Here is a 26,018-nt window from a genome sequence, read left to right on the forward strand (position 1 = left end):
GGTTGCACTCCCTCCGAAGGAGCAACTGCATAGCTTGGGGTACCAGGATTCATCTCTGTCTCTAGAGACTCAAGTGTCTTCTGTGGCCTTTTACCAGCTTCTTCTGGTTGGCCAACTATGGCCATTCCCGGACAGGGAGAGCCTTACCACTGTAGTTCATGCATTGGTAACCTTGAGAATAGATTACTATAATGCACCCTATGTAAGGCTGCCCTTGGATCTGGTTTGAAAGCTCCAGCTGGTGCAGAATGATGCGGCCAGATTGCTGCTGGGAGCTGCTGGTCATGTCACGTGACACCACTGGCTGCCCATCTGTTACCAAACTAGGTTCAGGGTTTTTGCTTACCTTACAAAGCCCTGAACAACTTGGGTCCAGGATACCTCTGGAATTGCCTGAACCCTTATATTTCTTGATCGCTGAGGTTATCTGCAGGAGTGCCACTGGTCATTCCCTGAGTTGGTGAGGCTTGTTTGACAACAAGAAATTGAGCTTTTAGTGTCGTCAGCCCAGTCCTGTGGAACTCCCTGCCAACAGAGATTCCATGGACCTCTTCTGTGCCAACTTTTAAATACCTGCTGAAAACTTTTCTATTCCACCAGCCCTATGCAGGCAATCAAGAGTACACCCCACCTCCACAATGGTTACCGATGTCTTGTTTTTAACTGTTTTTAACTTTTTAATTGTTTTTATTGCATGGTTTTACATTTTTATTCTGTAAAGCCCTTTGATACTTTTAGGATATAGTAGAATATTTTTTTGGTGGGGGGGGGAATCAAGAAGAAGTGTTACTCCTTAAATTGTTAGCATATACAGTGGTACCTCGGGTTAAGAACTTAATTTGTTCTGTAGGTCCGTTCTTAACCTGAAACTGTTCTTAACCTGAAGCACCACTTTAGCTAATGGGATCTCCTGCTGCTGCCGCGCTGCCGGAGCACGATTTCTTTTCTCATCCTGAAGCAAAGTTCTTAACCCGAAGTAATATTTCTGGGTTAGCAGAGTCTGTAACCTGAAGCATATGTAACCTGAAGCATATGTAACCCAAGTTACCACTGTATAGTGTAAGGCAATCCCACAGTCAAATTTGTCCCAAGCCATTAAGAACTTTATATACTAATGGTAACACCTTGCGCTTGGCATGGTAGCAAAAGGTCAACCAATGCCGATCTCTAAGCAGAGGTGTTCTGTGCAGACAGGGTCTTGATCCTGTTAGCAACTGTGCTGCAGCATTTTGCACTAACTGCAGGTTCTGGGTCAGGTGCAAGGGAAATCCCACACAGAGTGCATCGCTGTAATCTAATCTCGAAGTCGCCAGTGGCTGAGCTACTGAGGCCAATCTTTTCCTGGCCAGGAATAGCTGTCGCTATTGCACAAGTCACAGCTGGCTAAAGCGTCTTCTAACAATCAAGGCTACCTGGGCCTCTGACGACAGAGTTGGATTCCGACACACTCATTTACAAATGCTCTGTCGAGGGTGAATTCTGCACCATCTAGGGCAGGCAGTTGACCAATTTCTTGGACATGGGAACAACTCACACACAGTGCTTCTGTCTTGTCAGGATCTAAGCTCAGCTTATTTCCCCTAACCTGCCCTACCAGTACACTTAGGGACATGGTCCAAGGCCTCCACAGCCGATGCAGATGTTGCACCGAAATAGAGCTCATTCTCATTGTCCCCCAACTCCCAATGATTTCTCTCTCCCAGCATTAAATATCATTAGGGTTAGAATCGGGCCCTGTGGCAGCCCACAGTGTAACTGCCAGAGGCTAAAAAGCTGTCTCCCAGTGCTACTTTCTGGACTTGGCCCCATAAGTAGGACCAGAACCTCTGTAATACAGTCCAGGAGGATCCCTATGGCCAAAGGTGTTGAAATCTGCAGAGAGATTGAGAAGCAGGAGCAAAGTCTCGCTCCCCTTTTGTAAAGGTCACCCACCAGGAGGTCCAAGGCAGAGTCAGGACAACTTTGTTTGCTTAGCTGTAAGCCAAAGCAAAGCAAAACGGCATTCAGAGTCGAGCCACAAAATTGGCTTTTAGTTTCCTGGCAGTCGACACAAATAGAGAAACACGTGAGGTAACGTAATTTCCCTTATCCAACAGCAAGAAGTACACAAACTCACATGGGGTAACAATTCCCTGCAGCTAAACTCAGACAGATATTTTTCATGAAAGTCTTTATATTGAGGGCACTCCTCTATAACTGCCTTGACAGGACACCCTGAAACACTACTCTCCTGAAGGCAGTTTCTCACAGCGGCTGGTAGAGTCGTTCCCTTGGCTAGGCCTGAACCCAGATTGGTATGAGTTTTGGTCCTGCCCCGTGGCACGCGAGTCCTCACAGCCTGAAGTGAATAAGTCTTTATGTGTTTTCTTCTTCCCATAATCAGAAACCCTGAGCATTTCTTGCCTCTGAAAGCCGTTCTGATGCCTGGATGGTGCAGGTGATGCTTAAGGAGGGAAGCTGCATGTTTTGGTGGGGGCCCAAAGAGTAATAATAATAATAATAATAATAATAATAATAATAATATAATTTATTTGTACCCCGCCCATCTGGCTGGGTTTCCCCAGCCACTCTGGGCGGCTTCCACAGAGACCAAAAATACTCTAAAATGTCACCCATTAAAAACTTCCCTGAACAGGGCTGCATTAAGATGTCTTCTGAATGTTAGGAAGTTGTTTATCGCTTTGACATCTGATGGGAGGGCGTTCCACATGGCGGACGCCACTACCAAGAAGGCCCTCTGCCTGGTTCCCTGTAGCTTTGCTTCTCGCAATGAGGGAACCACCAGAAGGCCCTCGGTGCTGGACCTCAGCGTCCGGGCAGAATGATGGGGGTGGAGACGCTCCTTCAGGTATACTGGGCCGAGGCCGTTTAGGGCTTTAAAGGTCAACACCAACACTTTGAATTGTGCTCGGAAACGTACTGGGAGCCAATGTAGGTCTTTCAAGACCGGTGTTATGTGGTCTTGGCGGCCGCCCCCATTCACCAGTCTAGCTGCCGCATTCTGGATTAGTTGTAGTTTCCAGGTCACCTTCAAAGATAGCCCCACGTAGAGCGCATTGCAGTAGTCCAAGCGGGAGATAACTAGAGCATGCACCACTCTGGCGAGACAGTCCGCAGGCAGATAGGGTCTCAGCCTGCGTACCAGGTGGAGTTGGCAGACAGCTGCCCTGGACACAGAATTGACCTGCGCCTCCATGGACAGCTGTGAGTCCAAAATGACTCCCAGGCTGCGCACCTGGTCCTTCAGGGGCACAGTTACCCCATTCAGGACCAGGGAGTCCTGCCCACCTGCCCACCCCCTGTCTCCCCAAAACAGTACTTCTGTCTTGTCAGGATTCAACCTCAATCTGTTAGCCGCCATCCATCCTCCAACCGCCTCCAGGCACTCACACAGGACCTTCACCGCCTTCACTGGTTCTGATTTGAAAGAGAGGTAGAGCTGGGTATCATCTGCATATTGGTGGACACCCAGCCCAAACCCCCTGATGATCTATCCCAGCTGCTTCATATAGATGTTAAAAAGCATGGGGGAGAGGACGGAACCCTGAGGCACCCCACAAGTGAGGGCCCAGGGGTCTGAACACTCACCCCCCCACCACTTTCTGAACACGGCCCAGGAGGAAGGAGCGAAACCACTGTATAACAGTGCCCCCAGCTCCACATTCCACATTCACTCCCTTTCTCTTTTTGTGTGAGTAATGCGTAACTGCAAGGCAAGCAGACTGAAATGGAAGGGTCTCCACCCCGCTCCTTTCAGTCACTCAGTCTTTTTTTGGAGTCAGGGTTGCTTCAATTGGTTAGCGCAGGTAAGACAACTGCACAAGCAGAGAAACTGGTTTGGGTTGCTCTTATCTTCACACCTTTTGAATGTGAGCTAAATTGTCACAAACAAGAACCGTTCATTCCCTCCTCTGAGGTGGGACAGCCATTGCCACAATTACCCACGTCAAGTGGCTTTGTCAGATAAGTTCATTACTAAAAGTCCGGTATACGCATTACCTGCAACAACATGGGAACACTTCTTATAATGTATGAAATAGGATTTTTAAAAATAGAAACCCAGTGGAAAAAAACTTTATTTCTACTGTCAGATATTTCTGCTTGAGTATACGATGTAATAAGATTGCCCTCCTTAAACCTGCCTTGAACAACCACCACACCCTACGACCTTATGGCAAGAGGCAGCTTTGCCTCCAAAGTAATCTCTTGGATAAACAGGCAAAATAGGTACACGACCCACCTCTATGTAACTGTACGCATGCGTTTATTTAATTAAAATAAATATAATATATCATAACTTTCTAATTGTTCATATAAAAGCGCAAATAAAATAAAGACACCAAGAACGAAAACACCAACAAAATCCCACAATCAAATTAAACTGAGCTCTTGATGTTTGCAAATTCCAAAGAATCAAGCTGACAGACTGAATCTCAACATGTGGGTGGATTTGCATGGAGAGAGGTGGTCCCTGAGCGAGGAAGCTCCCCAGGCCACGCAGAGCCTTAAAGATTAAAACAAGCACCTTGAATCATGGCCAGAAGCAAATTGGTAGTTATCTGTAGCTAGCGCAGAAAACGGCAAATGCGATTGTCCCGTTCAACACTGAAGGTTGGCACCAGCTGAATCTTCCAAGTCAACCTCAAGGGCAGCATTTTGAAGCATCAGGCTTGGAAGTGAAGAGAAGTGTTGATTAACATAGCAAAGTCTGACCTGTCTAGGAGAAGGAGCAACCTCCTCATGAGCAAAAGTTGCAAAAGGGTCAACAACTCCAGCTGACTTTTCAAAAGCCAGTTGGCGAATGGTGGACTTCAGGTAGCATCCAAATGTGCAGTGGAAAGTGGGATTAGCGTATTGGTAAAGTGCTCTGAAGGGACGCGGGTGGTCTAAACCACAGAGCCTAGGACTTGCCGATCAGAAGGTCTGCGGTTCGAATCCCCGCGACGGGGTGAGCTCCCGTTGCTCAGTCCCTCCTCCTGCCAACCTAGCAGTTCGAAAGCACGTCAAAGTGCAAGTAGATAAATAGGCACCACTCTGGTGGGAAGGTAAACGGCGTTTCCGTGCGCTGCTCTGGTTTGCCAGAAGCGGCTTAGTCATGCTGGCCACATGACCCGGAAGCTGTACGCCGGCTCCCTCGGCCAATAATGCGAGATGAGCGCTGCAACCCCAGAGTCGGCCACGACTAGACCTAATGGTCAGGGGTCCCTGTACCTTTAAAGTGCTCTGAGCAATCTCTCTCTCTTTCTGCCTCCAGCCAAGGTATGACCTTTGTAATAGAAGTGTCAGTGGAGGCTGGTCTACTAGGGCAGAAGGGGCCTTGCCCCACCAACCACAGCCTGCCCCCACCTGTCTGCCTGCCTTACTTGCTTACAGCCAGTCCAAGGCGGCTCCACGCTGTCTCCTTTCTCCTCCTTAGTCTCAGCTTCACCCTCATAGAACTTGGCAGGGAAGAGGATGGGGCAAAACTATAATTTGTTGGATCTGCCTGCCATTGGCTGGTTCCAACTCCGGTTGGCTTTTCTGTCTTCTGCCTTGCCAGTCGCTATGGGCACCAGTCACCACTTAGGAGTCTAATGGGGAAAGACGTACAGTCGTACTTTGGCTTTTGAACAGCCTAGTTCTCGAATGTTTTGGCTCCCGGATGCCACAAACCTGGGAGTGTTCTGGTTTGCGAACTATTTTTGGAAGCTGAATGTCCAATGGTGCTTCCTGCAGCCAATCGGAAGCCGTGCCTTGGTTTCTGTATGTTTTGGACTTCTGGAACGGATTCCGTTTGAGAACCAAGGTACGACTGTATTTCTTATTTGTCAGCTATTTTTATTTTGGTCTTAAGAATTGCTGGGTTGGGTTGTTTGTTCTAGATGTATTACCCAGGCTCTTTTCAAAAGCAGAGAATGAGGGTTTCTGAATTCCTTTCACCCTTGGTTTAAATCTCTCGCAATATATTTTGGTGGTGGTTGCTGTTTACTTGGGAAAATTCATGTGTTTAACAACACTGTTACACTTACTGTATTTTTCGTCCCATAAAGGTAAAGGTAAAGGTACCCCTGCCTGTACGGGCCAGTCTTGACAGACTCTGGGGTTGTGCGCCCATCTCACTTAAGAGGCCAGGGGCCAGCGCTGTCCGGAGACACTTCCGGGTCACGTGGCCAGCGTGACATCGCTGCTCTGGCGAGCCAGAGTCACACACGGAAACGCCGTTTACCTTCCCGCTGGTAAGCGGTCCCTATTTATCTACTTGCACCCGGAGGTGCTTTCGAACTGCTAGGTTGGCAGGCGCTGGGACCGAGCAGCGGGAGCGCACCCCGCCGCAGGGATTCGAACCGCCGACCTTTCGATCGGCAAGCCCTAGGCGCTGAGGCTTTAACCCACAGCGCCACCTGCGTCCCATAGGACACACCTAGTTTTTTTTTGGGGGGGGGGGGAATAAAGGAAAAAAGCAGGTCAGGGAAACTGAACCAGGTCGAGGAACAGCGGGATGGCGGCGCTGCGCCTCCCTGCTGTCCCCCGAGCTCTTGGGGCTGGCGCTGCGGATGTCTGCCCGGCGCAAGGGGCGCTCTGCTTCAGGGTGTCTTGCCCGCTGGGCGGCAGGCTGCTATCCGCAGCGTGGGGAGCCCTGCGGGGAACTCCCACAGGGCTGCCTAGGCTGCGGATGTGTTCCCAAAGCGCCGGGCACTCTGCTTTCAGGGCGCCCGACACTCCGGGAAGCAGACTGCTATCCACAGCCTAGACATCCCTGCCGGACCTCCTGCAGGGCTGCCCAGGCTGCGGATGTCTTCCTGAAGCCTGGAGAGCGAGAGGGGTCGGTGCGCACCAACCCCTCTCGCTCTCCAAGCTTCAGCGAAAGCCTGCATTCACCCCATAGGACGCACCCAGATTTCCCCTTCATTTTTGAAGGGGAAAAAGTGCGTCCTATAGGGTGAAAAATACGGTACTTAGTCCGTATTTTGTTCTACAACTCTTTGGATGTGCTTGCCATGCCATGTACTTAATTCTGGAAAAGATGTTAATTTCTTGGCAACCAACTCCCTCCTTTGTAAACACAAATGCAAGAAGAAGAGATCCCTCCTTTCTCTGCACCCAGTTGTACTGCTGCTTCAACAACCACTTGATAATAACCGCAAAGGAGATGTTAAAGTTTAGGAGCCTGAGGAAGGCTAGACAAGTCGGGAGAAAACACTGTAGGAAATAATATGCTGAAGATAATTACTAGCATGTTAAAATCAAATGTTGTGGCTATAGGCTGATCCATACGATTGCTTAACACAATATATGAGCTCTGGGAGAAGATTGCGGCTGCTTGGATTAAGATATTTAGAGACCTTAAGCACTGAAAAGATTATGGTGCCCACCGTTTGCAATTCAAACAATGTGCACTGGTGTATGTGTGTGTAGAAAGAAAAAACAAATCAAGTACACATAATTCAGAAGAATATATCAATAATAAAACATAGATTTATTGAAGCATATGAAGGCTCTGATTTCCATGCATTATTTTGATCTATGTTAGTAGGACGAAAGCATGAGGAGTCTAGTATAAGGAAGTCTAACAAAGTTCTGATTTTTCCCATGATTACTTAGTAAAGGTAAAGGTACCCCTGCCCGTACTCACTCTATAGGCCAGGAGCCAGCGCTGTCCGCAGACACTTCCGGGTCACGTGGCCAGCGTGACAAGCTGCATCTGGCGAGCCAGTGCAGCACACGGAAACACCGTTTACCTTCCCGCTGGTAAGCGGTCCCTATTTATCTACTTGCACCCGGGGGTGCTTTCGAACTGCTAGGTTGGCAGGCGCTGGGACCGAACGACGGGAGCGCACCCCGCCGCGGGGATTCGAACCGCCGACCATGCGATCGGCAAGTCCTAGGCGCTGAAGTTTTACCCACAGCACCACCCATGTCCCAATGATGATTACTTAGATATATATATATATTTTAAAATATCAGATCCTTAAAACACAAACACACACCAATTTTATTTTGGTGCCCCTGCTTTGCTCAGCATATGCTCAGTCTGCCAGAGGTGGCTTCATTCCTGCCCCCTGGATCATTCGATGCTGCGCTGCACTGAGCCAGCCATAGTTTGGCTTAACATGTTGTCCAAGCCTGAGCTGATGGTGGTTTTGCTCCTTCCAGACTAACAAAGGTTTGCTCTATGGTTTACAGCTCCTTGTTCATCCAAGAGAGCTAAACCATGAGCCTGGGTTTGGATGACATGCTAAGCCCAGTGTGGCAAAGCATCAGGACAACCAGGGGAAAGTGAAATGGTGACAATCTCTCCAGGGTTACAAAATGCACAAGTGAGAAGGGATGTCCAACTGAGTTTTCACTAAAAAGAGAAATCATATAAATTGGTAATGATAGACTTCATGCTTCATCTCCTGCAATAAAATAACAAGCACTTAGTTTCTTTGTGTGCCATGCTCACCTCCTTGCTTGCTGTGTGTGTGGCCTCTCCTAGCAATTAACCTGAGGGTCTACTTTCCTTTTCTAATTTGTAGGAAGTGGCTCATGACATCTGTTTGGGCCCCGGGGCTACTTCTTGGAAACCTTTAGTTGTCTGTAAGGTTGTTTGATTTCTTTCACAGCGGGAGGACTAGAAAGATACATGACAACTGGCAGACTTGATTCATAGCTCTAGGAGGAAGAAAAAACATTTTCAGATTATAAAGGAACTACTAAAAATACAGAGACTAAAAGCTTTTATGAGAATGAAGTAAACGTAGAGGGGAATCCATAGATTGCTGAAAAAGGATTTGTGAATATAAAACTCCCCCAAAAGGCCCTTAAGGGTGTCTCCCGCTGCTAGAAATTTAGATGACTAAGCTGAAAGACCTGCCTATTTGTTGCTCAATCCACTTGAAAGTTCGCTGTGAAAGCTCAGCTGGGCAAGAGTATATTTATTTCAAGGAACCATGTGCAGGAGAATCATGGCAGAATGTGTTTCTTTATGCCCATATTGCCTTATTGAGCCTTATTGTGCTCTCTCTGTGGCTTCATCTTAAACCCATTAATTTTTTGAACAATGGAACCACATCTCTTTTTCAAAAAGGCTGTGCTACAGAAAAACAAAATCCCCTTAATAGAGTCCAGGTCAAGGGTAGTAATAGTACCACTCTATTCTGCCTTGGTAAGACCACACCTGGTAAGCTGCATCCTATTCTGGGTACCACAATTTAAGGATATTGACAAGCTGGAACATGTGCAGAGGAGGGCAACCAAGATGATCAAGTGTCTTAGGGTTTCCATATTTCAAAAAGTGAAAGTGCGGACACAAAAGTTGTTCAACTTTTTTTGGCAAGGTTGTTTGCCCTGGACGTATGGTAACCCTAAAGGGTCTGGAAACCAAGCCTGATGAGGAATGGTTGAGGGAATTGGGTATGTTTAGCCTGCAAAAGGACGCAGGTGGCGCTGTGGTCTAAACCACTGAGCCTAGGGCTTGCCGATCAGAAGGTTGGCGGTTCGAATCCCTACAATGGGGTTAGCTCCTGTTGCTCGGTCCATGCTCCTGCCAACCTAGCAGTTCAAAAGCACGTCAAAGTGCAAGTAGATAAATAGGTACTGCTCCAGTGGTTTCACCAGAAGCGGCTTAGTCATGCTGGCCACATGACCCGGAAGCTGTCTGCAGAAAAACGCCAGCTCCCTCAGCCAGTAAAGTGAGATGAGCGCCGCAACCCCAGAGTCGCCCGCCACTGGACTTAACGGTCAGGGGTCCCTTTACCTTTACCTTTAGCCTGCAAAAGAGGAGACTGAGAGGAAATATGAAAGCCATTTTCAAATATCTTAGGGGCTGTGACATGGGATATGGAGCAAACTTGTTTTCTCCTGCTCTGGATGGTAGGACTTGAACTTCAAGTTACAAGTACAAGAACCTTATGACAGTAGGAGCTGTTCAGCAGTGGAATGGTCTCCCTCAAAAGTGGTAGACTTTACTTCCTTGGAGATTTTAAAGCAGAGGTTGGATGGCCATCTGCCATGGATGGTTTAGTTGAGATTCTTGCATTTTTGGGGGACAGGGGGTGGGCAGGTGTGGAGGGTTGGACTAGATGTCCCTTGGGGTCCCTTCCAATTCTACAATTTTATGTACATGGCTGTTAGTGACTTTTATCATCATGGGATAAAGGTAAAGGTAAAGGTGACCCCCTGACCATTAGGTCCAGTCGTGACCGACTCTGAGGTTGCGGTGCCCATCTCGCTTTATTGGCCGAGGGAGCCGGCGTACAGCTTCTGGGTCATGTGGCCAGCATGACTAAGCCGCGTCTGGCAAACCAGAGCAGGGCACAGAAATGCCACCTACCTTCCCTCCCGCTGGAGTGGTACCTCTTTATCTACTTGCACTTTGACATGCTTTCAAATTGCTAGGTTGTCAGGAGCAGGGACCGAGCAACAGGAGCTCACTCCGTCGCGGGGATTCGAACCGCTGACCTTCTGATCAGCAAGTCCTAGGCTCTGTGGTTTAACCCACAGCGCCACCCGCATCCTTTATGTACATGGCTGTTAGTGACTTTTATCATCATGGGATATTGCATACTAAAAACTACATAATCTGCAGTTGTGTGTTGGTGATCCATGCACATAAATGCACCTACGTTACCTACGGTAGGGGTGCTATGCTTTGCCACAGGTTACCTCTCTGTGACCCTACTAAAAGCCCTCAGTGTTTACTCTCCTTTCTCCCTACACACTCAGAGAAGAATGAATTGGGGTGGAGAGAGCTGACAGAAAGCAAATGTGCTTGGTAGGTAGGAATCCAAAATAAACAGATGATCTGATTGTGTACTTGGACATGTTTAAATGGGAGGGGGCTGCTTTGATCTTCGGAAGATTGCTCTACACCTTGTTCAGCAGCAGGGAAAAATTGCTGAGTAAGCAGGCTTCTGGTTTCAGAGAGGTGAGCAAAATCTTTTTTTTTTTTTTGGCACTATAGCCTTTCCTGCTGCAGCTGACACTAGGCCTGCCTACTCAATGGCCTCCTATTCTTTCCTTTTCTCAAATACAGTGGTGCCTCGCAAGACGAAATTAATCCGTTCCGTGAGGCTCTTCGTCTAGCGGTTTTTTTGTCTTGCGAAGCAAGCCCATTGACAGCGTAGCGGATTAGCGCTATTAGCGGTTTAGCGGCTTTTAGCGGATCAGCTGATAAGCGGCTTATAAGCATATCAGCTGATAAGCGGCTTAGGGCTTAGGAAAAGGGGGGGGGAGGGAAAAAACCCCGCAGGAACTTGCGAAGCAAGCCCATAGGGAAATTCGTTTTGCAAAGCGCCTCCAAAACGGAAAACCCTTTCGTCTAGCGGGGCACCACTGTAGCTGGTAGTTAGGAGATATCATTCCAGTTACTGTGATGTACTACTATCAAGTGGAGAAGGTAAAGGTAAAGGGACCCCTGACCATTAGGTCCAGTCGTGACCGACTCTGGGGTTGCGGCGCTCATCTCGCTTTATTGGCCGAGGGAGCCGGCGTACAGCTTCCGGGTCATGTGGCCAGCATGCCTAAGCCGCTTCTAGCGAACCAGATCAGCGCACGGAAACACCATTTACCTTCCCACCGGAGTGGTACCTACTTATCTACTTGCACTTTGACATGAAACCTGCTAGGTTGGCAGGAGCAGGGACCGAACAACGGGAGCTCACCCCGTTGCAGGGATTCGAACCGCCGACCTACTGATCGGCAAGTCCTAGGCTCTGTGGTTTAACCCACAGCGTCACCTGTGTCCCCATCAAGTGGAGAAGGGAGGCACAAAATTGCTTTTGTTGTTTAGTGCAAAATACTTTTAGAAAGGCACCCAGCATCAATAGGGCAACAAGCAAACTGAACATTTCGAGTTTGATGGTTAAACTTTATATTACCCCATGTTTGCTTTTTATAAAATCATGTTTAGCACTGACCACTTTCTTTCTTCTGAGAAAAAGCATCTGTGGGGAAGGGGCTCAACTGGATTCAGACTGTGAGGAGAAAGGTTAAGCCCGCTCCCCTCCCATTTCCCAAATCACCCCCCCCTCACCACTATTTCCCCTGAAGTTTCTGTCAATGGAACTTTCAGGGTTAAAATAACAGCTGGGGAGATTTTCAGTGCCTTTGGTTTCCTAGTCTGGTGTGGGGCCTTGCACAGCTGCTTTGTCTCTAAAAAAAAAAGCAGCCAGCACAAAATATGCAGCTTAATCCTGATTCACACAATCCTGTAGCAGTTTTACAAACGATGCTGGGTTTTGAAATAAAGATCAAGCTTTTTGGACATGTTGGTACAGTTAAATGACCAGTATTTTTTTTTCTCATGTTGTGTCCTCGGCCCCATCGTTCAGCCCGGACACTGAGGTCCAGCTCCGAGGTCCTTCTGGCAGTTCCCTCACTGCGAGAAGTGAAGCTACAAGGAATCAGGCAGAGGGCCTTCTCGGTGGTGGCGCCTGCCCTATGGAACGCCCTCCCATCAGATGTCCAGGAAATAAACAACTACAGTGGATGCTCGGGTTGCGAACGTGATCCATTCGGGATGCACGTTCGCAACCCGCAGCATTCTCAACCAACGGGTTGCGATTCGGCGCTTCTGCACATGTGTGATCGCCAAAACCCAGAAGTAACCTATTCCGGTACTTCTGGGTTTCGGCAGTTCCACAACCAAAAAAAAATTGCAACCTGAAGCATCTGTAACCTGAGGTATGACTGTACAGTGGTACTTCAGGTTAAGTACATAATTCGTTCTGGAGGTCCGTTCTTAACCAGAAACTGTTCTTAACCTGAAGCACCACTTTAGCTAATGGGGCCTCCCGCTGTTGCCATGCTGCCGGAGCACAATTTCTGTTCTCATCCTGAAGCAAAGTTCTTAACCTGAGGTACTATTTCTGGGTTAGCGGAGTCTGTAACCTGAAGCGTATGTAACCTGAGGTACCACTGTATCCTGGTTGTGAGGAAAAGAATATATCTGTGTACTCCTGACAATGAGGAATAGTCAGGGGTGGTATGTAACCTGAGGCGTATGGACATCTGAAGGCAGCCCTGTTTAGGGAAGTTTTTAATGTTTGATGTTGTTGCTTATTATTATTATTATTAATATTCTGTTGGGAGCCGCCCAGATGGGCAGGGTAGAAATAATAAATTATTATTATTATTAGTCAGTGGTGGATACCTACAGAAGGGATGATGATTGTGATTCCTCACACTCTTCCACATATTAGGGTACTATCCAGCTGTAGCTCTGCAGAGTACCTTGAGGCGAAAGGAGATGCTCCAGGTGTACTTGAGTTCGTCCCAAGGTCTCACATGACCAAACTGGCACTTGCCACGCCATGCCACAAATTGGCACAGAGTCTATCAGGACATGACATGACCATGGTTCCAGTTTTGCTGGGTGTGCCAGAATAATCACACAGCAGTTTCTCCAAATGTTCAGTGCACACAGCCACCATGTGCAGAACTTGGCGTGTACATCAGTACAGTGGTTCCCCGCAAGACGAATGTCTCGCAAGATGAAAAACCCGCTAGACGAAAGGGTTTTCCGTTTTGGAGGCGCTTCGCAAAATGAATTTCCCTATGGGCTTGCTTCGCAAGACGAAATGTCTTGCGAGTTTTTCCAACTTTCCCCCCTCCCCCCCCCCGTTTTCTAAACCGCTAAGCCGCTTATCTGCTTATCCGCTAAGCTGATAAGCCGCTAAAAGCCGCTAAGCCGCTAATAGCGCTAATCCGCTAAGCCGTCAATGGGCTTGCTTCGCAAGACGAAAAGACTGCTAGACGAAGAGAATCGCGGAACGGATTCTTTTCGTCTTGCGAGGCACCACTGTATCAGTGGATTTTCCCCATCACCCTTGTCTTAATTGAATTACAATGCTCCAGGTATTGCATAAGAATGATGTAAGGGAAATGAAGAACTGCAAAGGTGTTTTATTTTTATAAGCATTATCAGTTTTCTAGCATTTTTCTAACCAACACAAGGCTATCAATACTGGAAATCCATTATTGCAGGGTTGGTAATTTTTGCTGCATTTATGCGTAGTAAAAGTCCGGACTTTGCCTGCCCAAAAAAGCTGCTGTTATCGAAATTAACACCTTTCAGTCCATTACACCCAGAATGACCCAAGAAAATCAATCCTGAGTCATGGTGGTTTAAACCAATGTGGAAACAACCAAATAAACAATGCTAGGAATTGTGTATTAATGAAGACAAAGCTAGGATTTTAGCCATGGGCATAGCTGGGGAGGGAGGCAAAGCGCAGCTGCCACCCAAATTAAGTAAATCAATAAAAATACTTAACATAGGTTCTTTCTGCCCACTCCAACATAAAGCCTGTCCCCTCCCCCAGCATAAATCCTGGCTACGCGCATGAATTTATCTTTGTTCAGCCTCCAATAATCTGGTTAAAGGTTTCTTGTAGCTGATGTAAGCAGGCTCACTTGCTTTTATAAACTTATTTGCCTAAATGAAATTATGTGTATATATTCATATACTTAGTCATACTTGAAGCTCTTTCTAAGGTTTCCAGATGAATTTTTGAAAGCTTTTTGCTACAAACTTCCTGTACCTCATTGAGAAGGAGCTCCAGGGATTTCGCATTACTAGACTGTGAGGTAACTGAGCTATGCTAAATGGTATTCCAGTTTCCCTGTATCTCCGTATTCATCAGGTAGGCACGTCCCATTTTATTTTCTGCCAGTGTAGTGACATGATGAAATTCTACTAGGTTTGATGGAATTGGTAACTTGGATCAGTTGTATCTGAGAAGGAAGAGTGCTTGCTTGAATTCATCTAGCACACGACAAGGAAGGGTTTTATGCAAGATACAATAGTTGTCTTGTCTATCTGTTGGTGCCCAGCATTATAAAGGTAAAGGTAAAGGTACCCCTGCCCGTACGGGCCAGTCTTGACAGACTCTGGGGTTGTGCGCCCATCTCACTCAAGAGGCCAGGGGCCAGCGCTGTCCGGAGACACTTCCGGGTCACGTGGCCAGCGTGACATCGCTGCTCTGGCGAGCCAGAGCCGCACACGGAAACGCCGTTTACCTTCCCGCTGGTAAGCGGTCCCTATTTATCTACTTGCACCCGGAGGTGCTTTCGAACTGCTAGGTTGGCAGGCGCTGGGACCGAGCAGCGGGAGCGCACCCCGCCGCAGGGATTCGAACCGCCGACCTTTTGATCGGCAAGTCCTAGGCGCTGAGGCTTTAACCCACAGCGCCACCTGCGTCCCTGTTGCCCAGCATTATAGCTTTGTCCAAATTCTAGTGTCACGCTAGCCAAGATGAGGAACTGGATTTCAAGAAAGCAAGGTCTCTTTTGCTCAATCTTAGTTCTTGGACTGACCATGGTGGGGAAAAGGGGAAAGCACAGGGAAGAGACAACATATTCATCCTCTGCCCATGTAATTTTCTGTATGTTATACAGAAGTAACTGGCAACTACATCCTATGGGAGGTTTAGCTGCTGTTCTACTAAATATTGGGCTCTTGTAGATGAAGCATAGGGACGCAGGTGGCGCTGTGGGTTAAAGCCTCAGCGCCTAGGGCTTGCCGATCGAAAGGTCGGCGGTTCGAATCCCTGCGGCGGGGTGCGCTCCCGCTGCTCGGTCCCAGCGCCTGCCAACCTAGCAGTTCGAAAGCACCTCCGGGTGCAAGTAGATAAATAGGGACCGCTTACCAGCGGGAAGGTAAACGGCGTTTCCGTGTGCGGCTCTGGCTCGCCAGAGCAGCGATGTCACGCTGGCCACGTGACCCGGAAGTGTCTCCGGACAGCGCTGGCCCCTGGCCTCTTGAGTGAGATGGGCGCACAACCCCAGAGTCTGTCAAGACTGGCCCGTACGGGCAGGGGTACCTTTACCTTTACCTTTAGATGAAGCATAATCATTTGTCCCCAGGGTTTTTTAGGGTTTTGTTGGAGCATTAGCACAAGGGCAGAAGATTAACCTGAAAAATAGGTGCCAGGTGGAGCAGAATGAGATGATTCTCTGTTCACATTACACTTGTGGTGGATCAGATACTGCAGCTGTCACACTCCTGTTCGCGGCCTGAGTCCCAGTTCTAGGTGGTGTAAGCCACTGTCCAAAATAGTCACCAAGAAGGACAGGTTTGCAGCCGCAGTGTAGCCCAAAATCAAGTACAGAGAATCAGTCTAGGCCCAAAATGTGATCCAGAAGCAGGATCAGGCAGAAGTCCAAGATCCAGCACCTCGATGTCATATTCAGCAGCTGGAAAGCTCAAGAGAGAGACCTGGTTAGCTTACAAGGTGGCCCCATACTCGTGGGCTGTGCAATGACTCTGAGTCGGTAGATGCATGCTATGTTGTTGCTCAGTGGTCCGCAGCTTGTGGCTCCTCTGGTGGCTCTCAAGTGTTCTTCAGCAGATTTCAACTCAAAGAGCCTTTCAATGATATCCTCAGCACTGGTTCCAGGGGACCCGTTGGCTGGCCAAGTCCTTGACCTGTGGAGTGTCTTGTTCATCCTCTGTGGATGCCGTATCTAGTACCAGCTCAGAGCTAGGCACGACAGCTATCTGGACAAACCCTCTTGCCATCCCCATTACTGAAAGTACAGCTCAGCGCAACAAGAATTGGAAGCCAGCTGAAAGCATTCCATTCTTAACAGCCACTATTGCAGGGGTAGGGAATCTTTGGCCTGTGAGGCCATTTCCCCCAAACCACACCCACCCGCCCCACGCCTGTGGTTAAATGTGACATGAGGTGTGGAGCAGGTAGAGATGTGGGGGGTTTGCCTGCTCATGCAGCCAATCCCTGCAGAAATCAGAACTGAACTCCCTGCATGTAAGCTGCTGCACCTAGAATTGAACCCTGCTTTCTTTGGGTGTGGGGGAGAGTTCCATATGGGGAACTCTTTTCACTCACCCAAGCCCTGAAGAAAGCAGGATTGGACATCTACTCCTGCCCACCACCCCATGTGCATCAGCTAATGTGCAAGGGGTTCAATCCAGCTTGGTCAGTATCTCCCTCCCTATGTGTCATGGGGTGGTTGGGTGCAGAGGAATGGTGGGAGGAACCACCTGGGGAACCACCAAGGGAAGAAGGCACAGAGCCTGGGGAGTAGTGGTGGGACAACAATGAGTGGTCAGAGAGAGAAGACTGGGAAGAGGAGGTGTCGAAAGCTGAAGAGGTAACAGGGCTTAGTGAGCTGGGAGAGTCTGTGGCAGAGAGCAGTCAAGAATCAGAGGCAGAAGCTGAAGCGTGGGAGGAGGGAGGTCAAGAGGTAGGGATGAGTCTGGCTGGTGAAGAGTCAGGGGTGTCTCCCCCTCCTGCTGTGTTAAGCTCCCCTCCCTCCTTGGCTCCCAGAACCAGAAGAGCCATGAAAAGGGTGGAGGCGAGTTTGGTTTCGCTCAAGCACGGTCTCTGATTGCTTGGAAAAGGCTCTGAGGAGGCAGGGAATTTAAGTTTTGGCAACTGAATTTCATGGAGGAAGACCAATGGGAATGAGCTGCTCTGCTCATTAGGCATCTTTGAACCATGTGATTACTGACTGGCATGCTTCTGTGATGCTACATGTCAATAATCTGATGTCGTTATGATGACAGATGATTGAGAGCTGGGTGGTCTTGTCCACTTGTCAAAGTTGTCTTGTGGAGTGGGGGAAGGGAAGGTCTGGCCAGATGAACCAATAAGATGCCTCACCTCCATGCTATAGGGATGTTCCTATATTTCAACAATCACATTAGCATATGCTGACAGCAGCAGGTGACAGTAAAAGGGCCAGGTGGTGCGTAATAATGAGTTCAAAATGTAGTAAGTCCAGTTGCCTGATTAATTTTATGGATTATATTTCTGTTCCGCTTTTCATTCAAATGAATCCCAAAACAGCTTGCAAACAATAAATGACAGTAACATGATAGAACATCACAAATACAGGATGAGTGAAACAATTAAAATCTGTAAATCACTGTTAAAAAAATCAACGACTAAAAAATAAGCTAAACGTCACAATTAAAGCAAACGTCATATACGATTACCAAATCAACACAGCATCATCTATAAATCCATCTTAATATTAGCAAAATAGCAACCAAACATTAAACCAAGTACTATGAAGTTCATACACACACTCTTCCAACCCCCCATGACTAATAATCTTTCACTCTATTCATCAAAATACAGATCCACACAATGCCTGTGGCAGCAACTTTGCTCTGAAGTTTCCTTGGGCTGAAGTTGGGGAAGCCCTGGTGAAACCAGCCACTCCCTGATGGCAAACAGAGTTTCTCTCCCCTCACAGCTCTTCTTCTGGAAACAACTCTCTTATGATGGCCCCTATGGTTGGAGGGTGGGGCAAGGCAGGTGGAAAAAGCCAATAGTTGCTGGCCAACATGTAAGGAACCAGTCTTCCTTTTTTTCACCCAGAAGCATTCACCAAAGACATCCCCTTAATGCCTGCTGATGACATGGAAACCTATGGAACTTGTGGGAAAATGTTTAGCTGGTTCATCAATGTTAAGCATTTTGATCAATTAAAACATCTTGAAATGTCCACCGAAGTGTCTTAATTTCTTTTTCATCCAGCAGCCTCCTGCCCCACCGTTGGTCCGTTGGTTATTTTTATGTGTAGGAACCTTTCCTTCTTCATCTTTTCTTGTACTACCTGAAAATGTGGACTCCACACATGGTTCATGAATCAAGCAGAGTTTCTGTTTTGCAAACGTTAGTTCAAAAGAAATCTTATCTTTGTAGAAAGTCAACATGTTTGGTATTAAATAATAAAATAAATGCGACCCAGGGGGCTACTAAAAATTATTTAACTGCTTAATAAACGTTACGATCCAATATATATATTACTTTTCCATTTGGGGAAATTGTCCAAGCTAGTTGACACTCTTTGGAATTTTTTGCAATTATATTTAGTGTGTTAATAAAGATGACTGTGAACTCTGTTGTGGCCATATGGTCTCCCAGGACATGGTTCAACAATTCTACAAAGGCCCTGTGTGAATCTCCAGCCAGATAACTACTCCTTAGCTCAAAAATAACAAGGCTGAATCTAAACAATTGTTGGCGAAATTTCCTTCTGCCTGTCTGCCTCAATTGAGCAATAAAAGGTCTGTGCACACTCTGGAATGTGTGGTGTGGGAAAGCACTTAACCTTCAGTTTTAGTGGTGTTACTACATTATATTATTCTGTTCAAGTCACAGTCAAAATACCATACATCTGAGGATTTTTCCTGAAGAATCATAAATCTGATTTGTATATACTTGCGTACTGAATCATGTGAGTTCTTGTTAACTGAGAGCAGGACGGGTAGTGGGGAAGATTATAGATGTTGTATTTTTAATTAAACTCGAAGCTAGTTTCTGTTTGTAACCAAGCCAAGTTTAAAGCAAGATCTGAATTTGTCAAGCAGCTTGAAACAAAGATTATGCCTATATCTTAAAATAAAAACCCAAGTCCATGATGTTTTGGAAGAGGCTAAGGCAGGGGTCAGCAAACTTTTTCAGCAGGGGGCCGGTCCAATGTCCCTCAGACCTTGTGGGGGACTGGACTATATTTTGAGGAAAAAATGAACAAATGCCTATGCCCCACAAATAACCCACAGATGCATTTTAAATAAAAGCACACATTCTACTTATGTAAAAACACCAGGCGGGCCCCACAAATAACCCAGAAATGCATTTTAAATAAAAGCACACATTCTACTCATGTAAAAACAATAGGCAGGCCCCACAAATAACCCAGAGAATAAAAGCACACATTCCACTCATGAAAAAATACGCTGAGTCCCGGACTGTCCGTGGGATTTAAGTCTGTCTAAGTCCGTCCGGATTTAGAAGGCGATTGGGCCAGATCCGGCTCCCGGGCCTTAGTTTGCCTACCCATGGGCTAAGGAGTGAACCTTACAATGGTTGTGCTTGTGTTCTAAGACCTTGGATCTGCTGATCGCAAAAAGCTCAACAACTTTGGGTCTTCGTCCCCCCAAAAAAGCTGAACAACTTTGGTCAAACCAATGGGTAGATCGCAATCAGTTTTTTTTATAGTGGGAGTAGATCGCAGTCTCTTGGGAGTTGGACATGCCTGACATATGGCTTCACAGAAACGTCTGCCCAAATCAGCATCTGTTGGGGGCTCTATCTCGCCCTCAGGATTGTGGGTGCCCACCGCCACAACGTGGACATGCAACGTCATGCGCACAGGTCTGCATGCAGCGCGTGTGACATTGCACACACTATGTGCAGGTGTTTGCATGTGACGTCACACATCTGCGTTGTGGTGACTCCTCTTCCTCCTTTTAGTCAGCCATAGTCAGCCTTTTCCATGGGCAGAACAGCAGGGACCACCCTATATCTCAGCACATGCTCCACTAAGCCCACCTGGACAATCTCTTGCTTTTGTTTCTTATCTACTCTGTAAATGAGAAGTGAGAGCTGGACCATAAAGAAGGCTGATCGCCGAAGAATTGATGCTTTTGAATTATGGTGCTGGAGGAGACTCTTGAGAGTCCCATGGACTGCAAGAAGATCAAACCTCTCCATTCTGAAGGAAATCAGCCCTGAGTGCTCACTGGAAGGACAGATTGTGAAGCTGAGGCTCCAGTACTTTGGCCGCCTCATGAGAAGAGAAGACTCCCTGGAGAAGACCCTGATGTTGGGAAAGATGGAGGGCACAAGGAGAAGGGGGCGACAGAGGACGAGATGGTTGGATAGTGTTTTCGAGGTTACCAGCATGAGTCTGACCAAGCTGCGGGGGGCAGTGGAGGACAGGAGTGCCTGGCGTTCTCTGGTCCATGGGGTCACGAAGAGTCGGACACGACTAAACGACTAAACAACAACACTCTGTAAATTAAGAAGGGTGGCACTGTGGTCTAAACCACAGAGCCTAGGGCTTGCCGATCAGAAGGTTGGCGGTCTGAATCCCCGCGATGGGGTGAGCTCTCATTCGGTCCCAGCTCCTGCCAACCTAGCAGTTCGAAAGCACATCGAAGTGCAAGCAGATAAATAGGTACCACTCTGGCGGGAAGGTCAACAGCGTTTTCATGCGCTGCTCTGGTTTCACCAGAAGCTGCTTAGTCATGCTGGCCACATGACCCAGAAGCTGATGAGCACGCAACCCCAGAGTCGTCCGCGACTGGACCTAACGGTCAAGGGTCCCTTTACCTTTTTATGTTTTGCAACATACTCAGTTCTCAAAACTATTCATAGTTAGATACTCTTGATAACTAATTAATTGCCATCTTCTGGGCTATCCTAGATAGTAAGGGCTAACCTCTTCTTCCAAAGCCATTTAGTCTTTGCCCTCCAAACAAAAGCCCCTTCTCAGAGTTCTTCTGTATGGAGAGAAGCAAGAACAATTCGTGATTGAAACAAACAAACAAACAAAATAGCTTGCTTTCTGTTTGCACAGACCCAAATTGCGAGGCGATAACAGGTTTTCTATAAAATATTGTAACACGTACTAGATTCTAAAATGGTAAAAATATTGTTTAAAATGTGAACATAAGAAATCGCACATCAACATTCTTCTGGGTAGTAGAAACTGGTTTGAGTTCGATGACATGTTTAGTATCTGCCGCTAGCTTCCAGAGTACATCTGGCATACTATAATAGACAAAACATTAATTAACTATGTAACTAAATAATTAAACTTGTACTGTAGCTTTTACCTTACAACTCCAGCATGGCTTTCAATAACGAAGCAGATAAGACAAATAATTAAAACTGCACAAAACAAAACCAACCAGCCATCTGTAAACTACCACTAATCAGCCCAACATCTTAATTACAAAGAACTGCAGAAAGCGAGAGAGAGGCTTTTAACTGGAGCCTGGAAGGGGTGTTATCTGCTCACGAATCACTGTATTTTGATGAAATATAGAAATAAAATAAAATAAATTGTCCAGTAGCACCTTAGAGACCAACTAAGTTTGTTCTGGGTATAAGCTTTCGTGTGCATGCACACTTCTTTGATGGTTATATCAGAGGCCTTCAATCTTTTTGTGTTTTTTTTTATATATTTATTGAGATTTTACAGAATCATAACAAAATACAGCGAAAAAAGAAAAAAAAGAAAACAGAAAAATACAAGATACAAAAAACAAAAAGTAAATAAAAAGAAAAAGAAAAAAGAAAAAATCCCTCTTTCCTTTTTTTAACTTTAAAGTTCATTACCTTGTTTCCTTGACCTCCTCACACCTCCCCTTTTTGTATTCCCATTTACATAATCAAATCAGCAAATCCTTGCCCTCTTTCAATTTATCATCTTTAACTTTGTATCTTAACATATCACAACTCAAATGTTTTCATCCATCAATTCGTTTTTGCATACTCTTTCTAACTTTATCACTAATGCCACTTATTTTCAATCCAACATCATTTTAGCATTCATAAATTTTACACTGTTTCTGTAGATAGTCTTTAAATTTCTTCCAGTCCTCTTCCACCAGCTCCTCTCCCAGGTCTCGGATTCTGCCAGTCATCTCCGCCAGCTCCATATAGTCCATCACTTTCATCTGCCATTCTTCCAGGGTGGGTAAATCTTGTGTCTTCCAGGGTGGGTAAATCTTGTGTCTCAGAGGCCTTCAATCTTTTTGGGCCTGCGGCACATTTTGAAATCTTAAGAAACTTGCCGCGGGTATCACAAAACATTAGTTTCCCAGAAGAAAAACAAGTGGCGATATCAAAACAACAGGCTGGCACACCTTCATCCTCCATAAAAACAAATACAAAATGGTAATTTATACTCAGACAGTAACACCCCACCCAACAAAAATAAAATATGAGAGGGGCAGGAGGTCAATGCTTCCAATTAGAATTTTTTCCTTGGTGATTTAAACCATGACTTAATTAAAATCAACCCTCCCTGACGGTTATGAATGCTTTCTAAATTTATATTGTCACTAAGAAATGAGCCTACTTGCTGAGGCAACGTAGGGGGCAGGGAGTGAAGGGGAAAGACAACTGTATATTTTTAAGGTTTTAACAGGGTAGCAGCCAGAAGTCCACCCCCACCCCCACCCCCAATGGTATCTGATAAAAGAGCCTCTGCCCTGGGATCTAAACTGAAGATAACTCAGCTGCTCAGTGGGACAGGTGTACGATCCCTGATCTCTTTTTATATCCAAACAGAATGGGGATTCCAGTTGCTTGTAGTTCTAGGCAAGGGAATTACATCAGCACATTTATCTCTGTATGTGTGTTTGTTTGTTTGTGTGTGTGTGTGTGTGATCTGAAGTACTTAAACAAACAAAAGTTGTCACAACTGATTTATTCACTACAAATGCCCTTATGAATTCACATTGCTGTTGTGGTTAATTCAGTTTACATGCCGCCCTTTTATCAAAAGATCTCAGGGCGCTGTACGGCATTAGAAACACAAAGCATCAGCGATAAAAACATAGTAAAAAGCATACTGATTCACAGCCTAACAAATTGTAAATTCTTAGATAATCCGCTCTTTCCTTTTAAAATAAGGTTTCTTCAAATTCTGTTAACATTCTGATTGCGTTTAAACATTTCAGAACAGCAAGTGTCATTTGAAAATACTCAAACCATTCCAGATTCTTGGGGTATCGTTTGTTGCTTAATCTGGCATAATCAATAGTTTTTGCGTTTTTAATAACATTTTGTACCTAAATGGATGACTTTTTTGTTTGACTTCTGATATTGAAATTTGTCTGCAGCTCAGCTAAAATTGATTCAGAGGGAGATACAGGTGGGCTTTTTATTTTAGCCGCCCTGAGCCCGGTCTTGGCTGGGAAGGCCGGGGTATAAATAAAATTTATTATTATTATTATTATTATTATTATTATTATTATTATTATTATTATTATTATTGCGGCACCATATTTTTCACTAATTGGATACCAAAAAAATGGCTTTTCATTATTTTTCTGTACGTTTTCTCTCTATTTTTCTAAAAAAAATAATCAGTTCAACTTGAAATTTGCTCCCAAGTGGACACTTTGCCTCTGGCAGCCCTGCCCTTAGGTCACTGAGCGGACAGAAGAGGCTGCTCAGCAGTTGTCAAACAAGACATGCTCCACTCGGTCACACTCCCAGACTAATAGGCCTGAAAATATTTTATAAGACATTGCTTTCAAGCCATCACTCCAAGGAACCATGTTATTCAGTGAGCCTGGCCACCATGGGGATATTTCAGGACAATCTGCTACAGCACCATCCATCTCTCATTTCAATCTCCTCCATCCTGTCTCCTTGCTGCCCCTCTGTATCCCTCCCCACCCCTTTGGTGCTGTTAGGAACTTCGCGTGGGGCTTTCCACACACATATCCTTCTATTTCCTACTTTTTCACCATTGGAGTTTTCTAAGAGATTGCTTGCTCGGGTAATATCCACCACAGACTCTCAAGTCTCTGTGAACCAACAGAACATTTGCTCCTGTTCTTTTTGCCCGGGAATAGACAATAGTTTGAACTCTTCCATCAGTACTTCTCTTCTGTTTCCCTGATCTCACTGTCCTTTCTGCCTCCTGTCATTTGCATTTGAGTTTTCCTCTTTGCGCTTAGGCCTCGATTGTAGCTCATCAGTCTCCACTCCTTATATGGCTACTGAAATATTCCCTGCCAAATCTATCTCTTTATCCAGCTGTACGTTTTTTTGGGGAAGGGTGATGCATAAGAAATTAATGCATGCATTTTACTTTGGCACTTTTGCTGCCTGTGACCCTTTTTGGTGTTTTGCAGTAAACTAAAATGCTGCTGTCCCCAAATCTACTGATATATTTTTTTCTGTGCTAATCGGAGAACAGGCCAACATCCCTGTGGTAAGTTGCTGTTCTGGACCTGGGGTGTTGAAAATCGCATACCCACTGGTGATGTTTGTTTATATATGTGCTGTGTATATAAAAAGGTAAAGGACCCCTGACAGTTAAGTCCAGTCACAAATGACTCTGGGGTTGCGGCGCTCATCTTGCTTTACTAGCCGAGGGAGCCATTGTTTGTCCACAGGCAATTTTTCCGGGTCATGTGGCCAGCATGACTAAGCCGCTTCTGGCGAAACCAGAGCAGCACACGGAAACACTGTTTACCTTCCTGCCAGAGCGGTGCCTGTTTATCTACAGTGGTACCTCTGGTTCCGTACTTAATTCATTCCGTAGGTCCGTTCTTAACCTGAAACTGTTCTTAACCTGAAGCACCACTTTAGCTAATGGGGCCTCCCGCTGCTGCTGCACCACCGCCACGCGATTTCTGTTCTCATCCTGAAGCAAAGTTCTTAACCTGAGGTACTATTTCTGGGTTAGCAGAGTCTGTAACCTAAAGCGTATGTAACTTGAAGTGTATGTAACCCGAGGTACCACTGTACTTGCACTTTTTTGGGGGTGTGCTTTTGAACTGCTAGGTTGGCAGGAGCTGGGACCGAGCAACGGGAGCTCACCCCATTGCAGGGATTCGAACCGCTGACCTTCTGATCGAAAAGCCCAAGAGGCTCATATACTCAGCCTGAACAGCTCAGTTGGTGGTGCTGATAACACGAAGGTTGCAGGTTCATTTCCCATATAGGTCAGCTGCATTGCAATGGGTTGGTCCCTTCTAACTCTACAATTCTATTATTCTTTGTATTCATAACCAAGGGCGCATGTTTGAAACCCTGGAGTGAAAGCATCAGCTGTCTGAAGTACTGGGTCCCAGACACCTGCGTATGAGAGTGCAGAATCTATGAATTACTGGAAGACATCTCATTTTATTTTGTTTGGAAATATGATTGGGAACATGTTGCTGTTAAAATTGCAAATGCCAAGATAAACGCATTACAAAACTGAACTTCAAGTCCTTTCAAGGGTGGCAGAGAGAGTTTAGTTGAGCATTCCAAAACCTTTGGAATAAAACGCTGGGTTTGTGCTCAGTTTTTCCCTGTACTTGTTCCATGGTGTCCTAATATTTAACATCACATAGCACAATGGACTCGCTTCATAACCATCTGGTTGAGTACTAGATTCTTGTTTCTCTTCAGTGAGAGAAAATTCATTTATTCAGAAAAGGCAAATGGGGCAGTGGGCCTAGGGCTGTATCACCTTAGGGTGCAAGTTGGGAAAATTATTTCTTTGAATGCTCTCACACACCAGCAGCTCTTTGCATGCAGAAAGCTAGTATGTTATGCAAGAGG

At 46.2% G+C, this 26,018-nt stretch overlaps 2 protein-coding genes across 2 annotated transcripts in view; one reads left to right on the forward strand and one right to left on the reverse strand.

Moving 5' to 3' along the window:
- The window catches only part of FGFRL1 (fibroblast growth factor receptor like 1), a 175,667-nt gene that overhangs the window by 62,060 nt on the left and 87,589 nt on the right, over positions 1 to 26,018 (forward strand). The gene's annotated exons all lie outside the window — the stretch shown is intronic.
- Positions 1 to 26,018, reverse strand: part of SPON2 (spondin 2) — a 269,742-nt gene that overhangs the window by 51,603 nt on the left and 192,121 nt on the right. The window lies entirely within an intron of this gene.

This window comes from Podarcis cretensis, assembly GCF_951804945.1.
Source record: "Podarcis cretensis genome assembly, chromosome: 5".
Classification (NCBI taxonomy): Eukaryota; Metazoa; Chordata; class Lepidosauria; order Squamata; family Lacertidae; genus Podarcis; species Podarcis cretensis.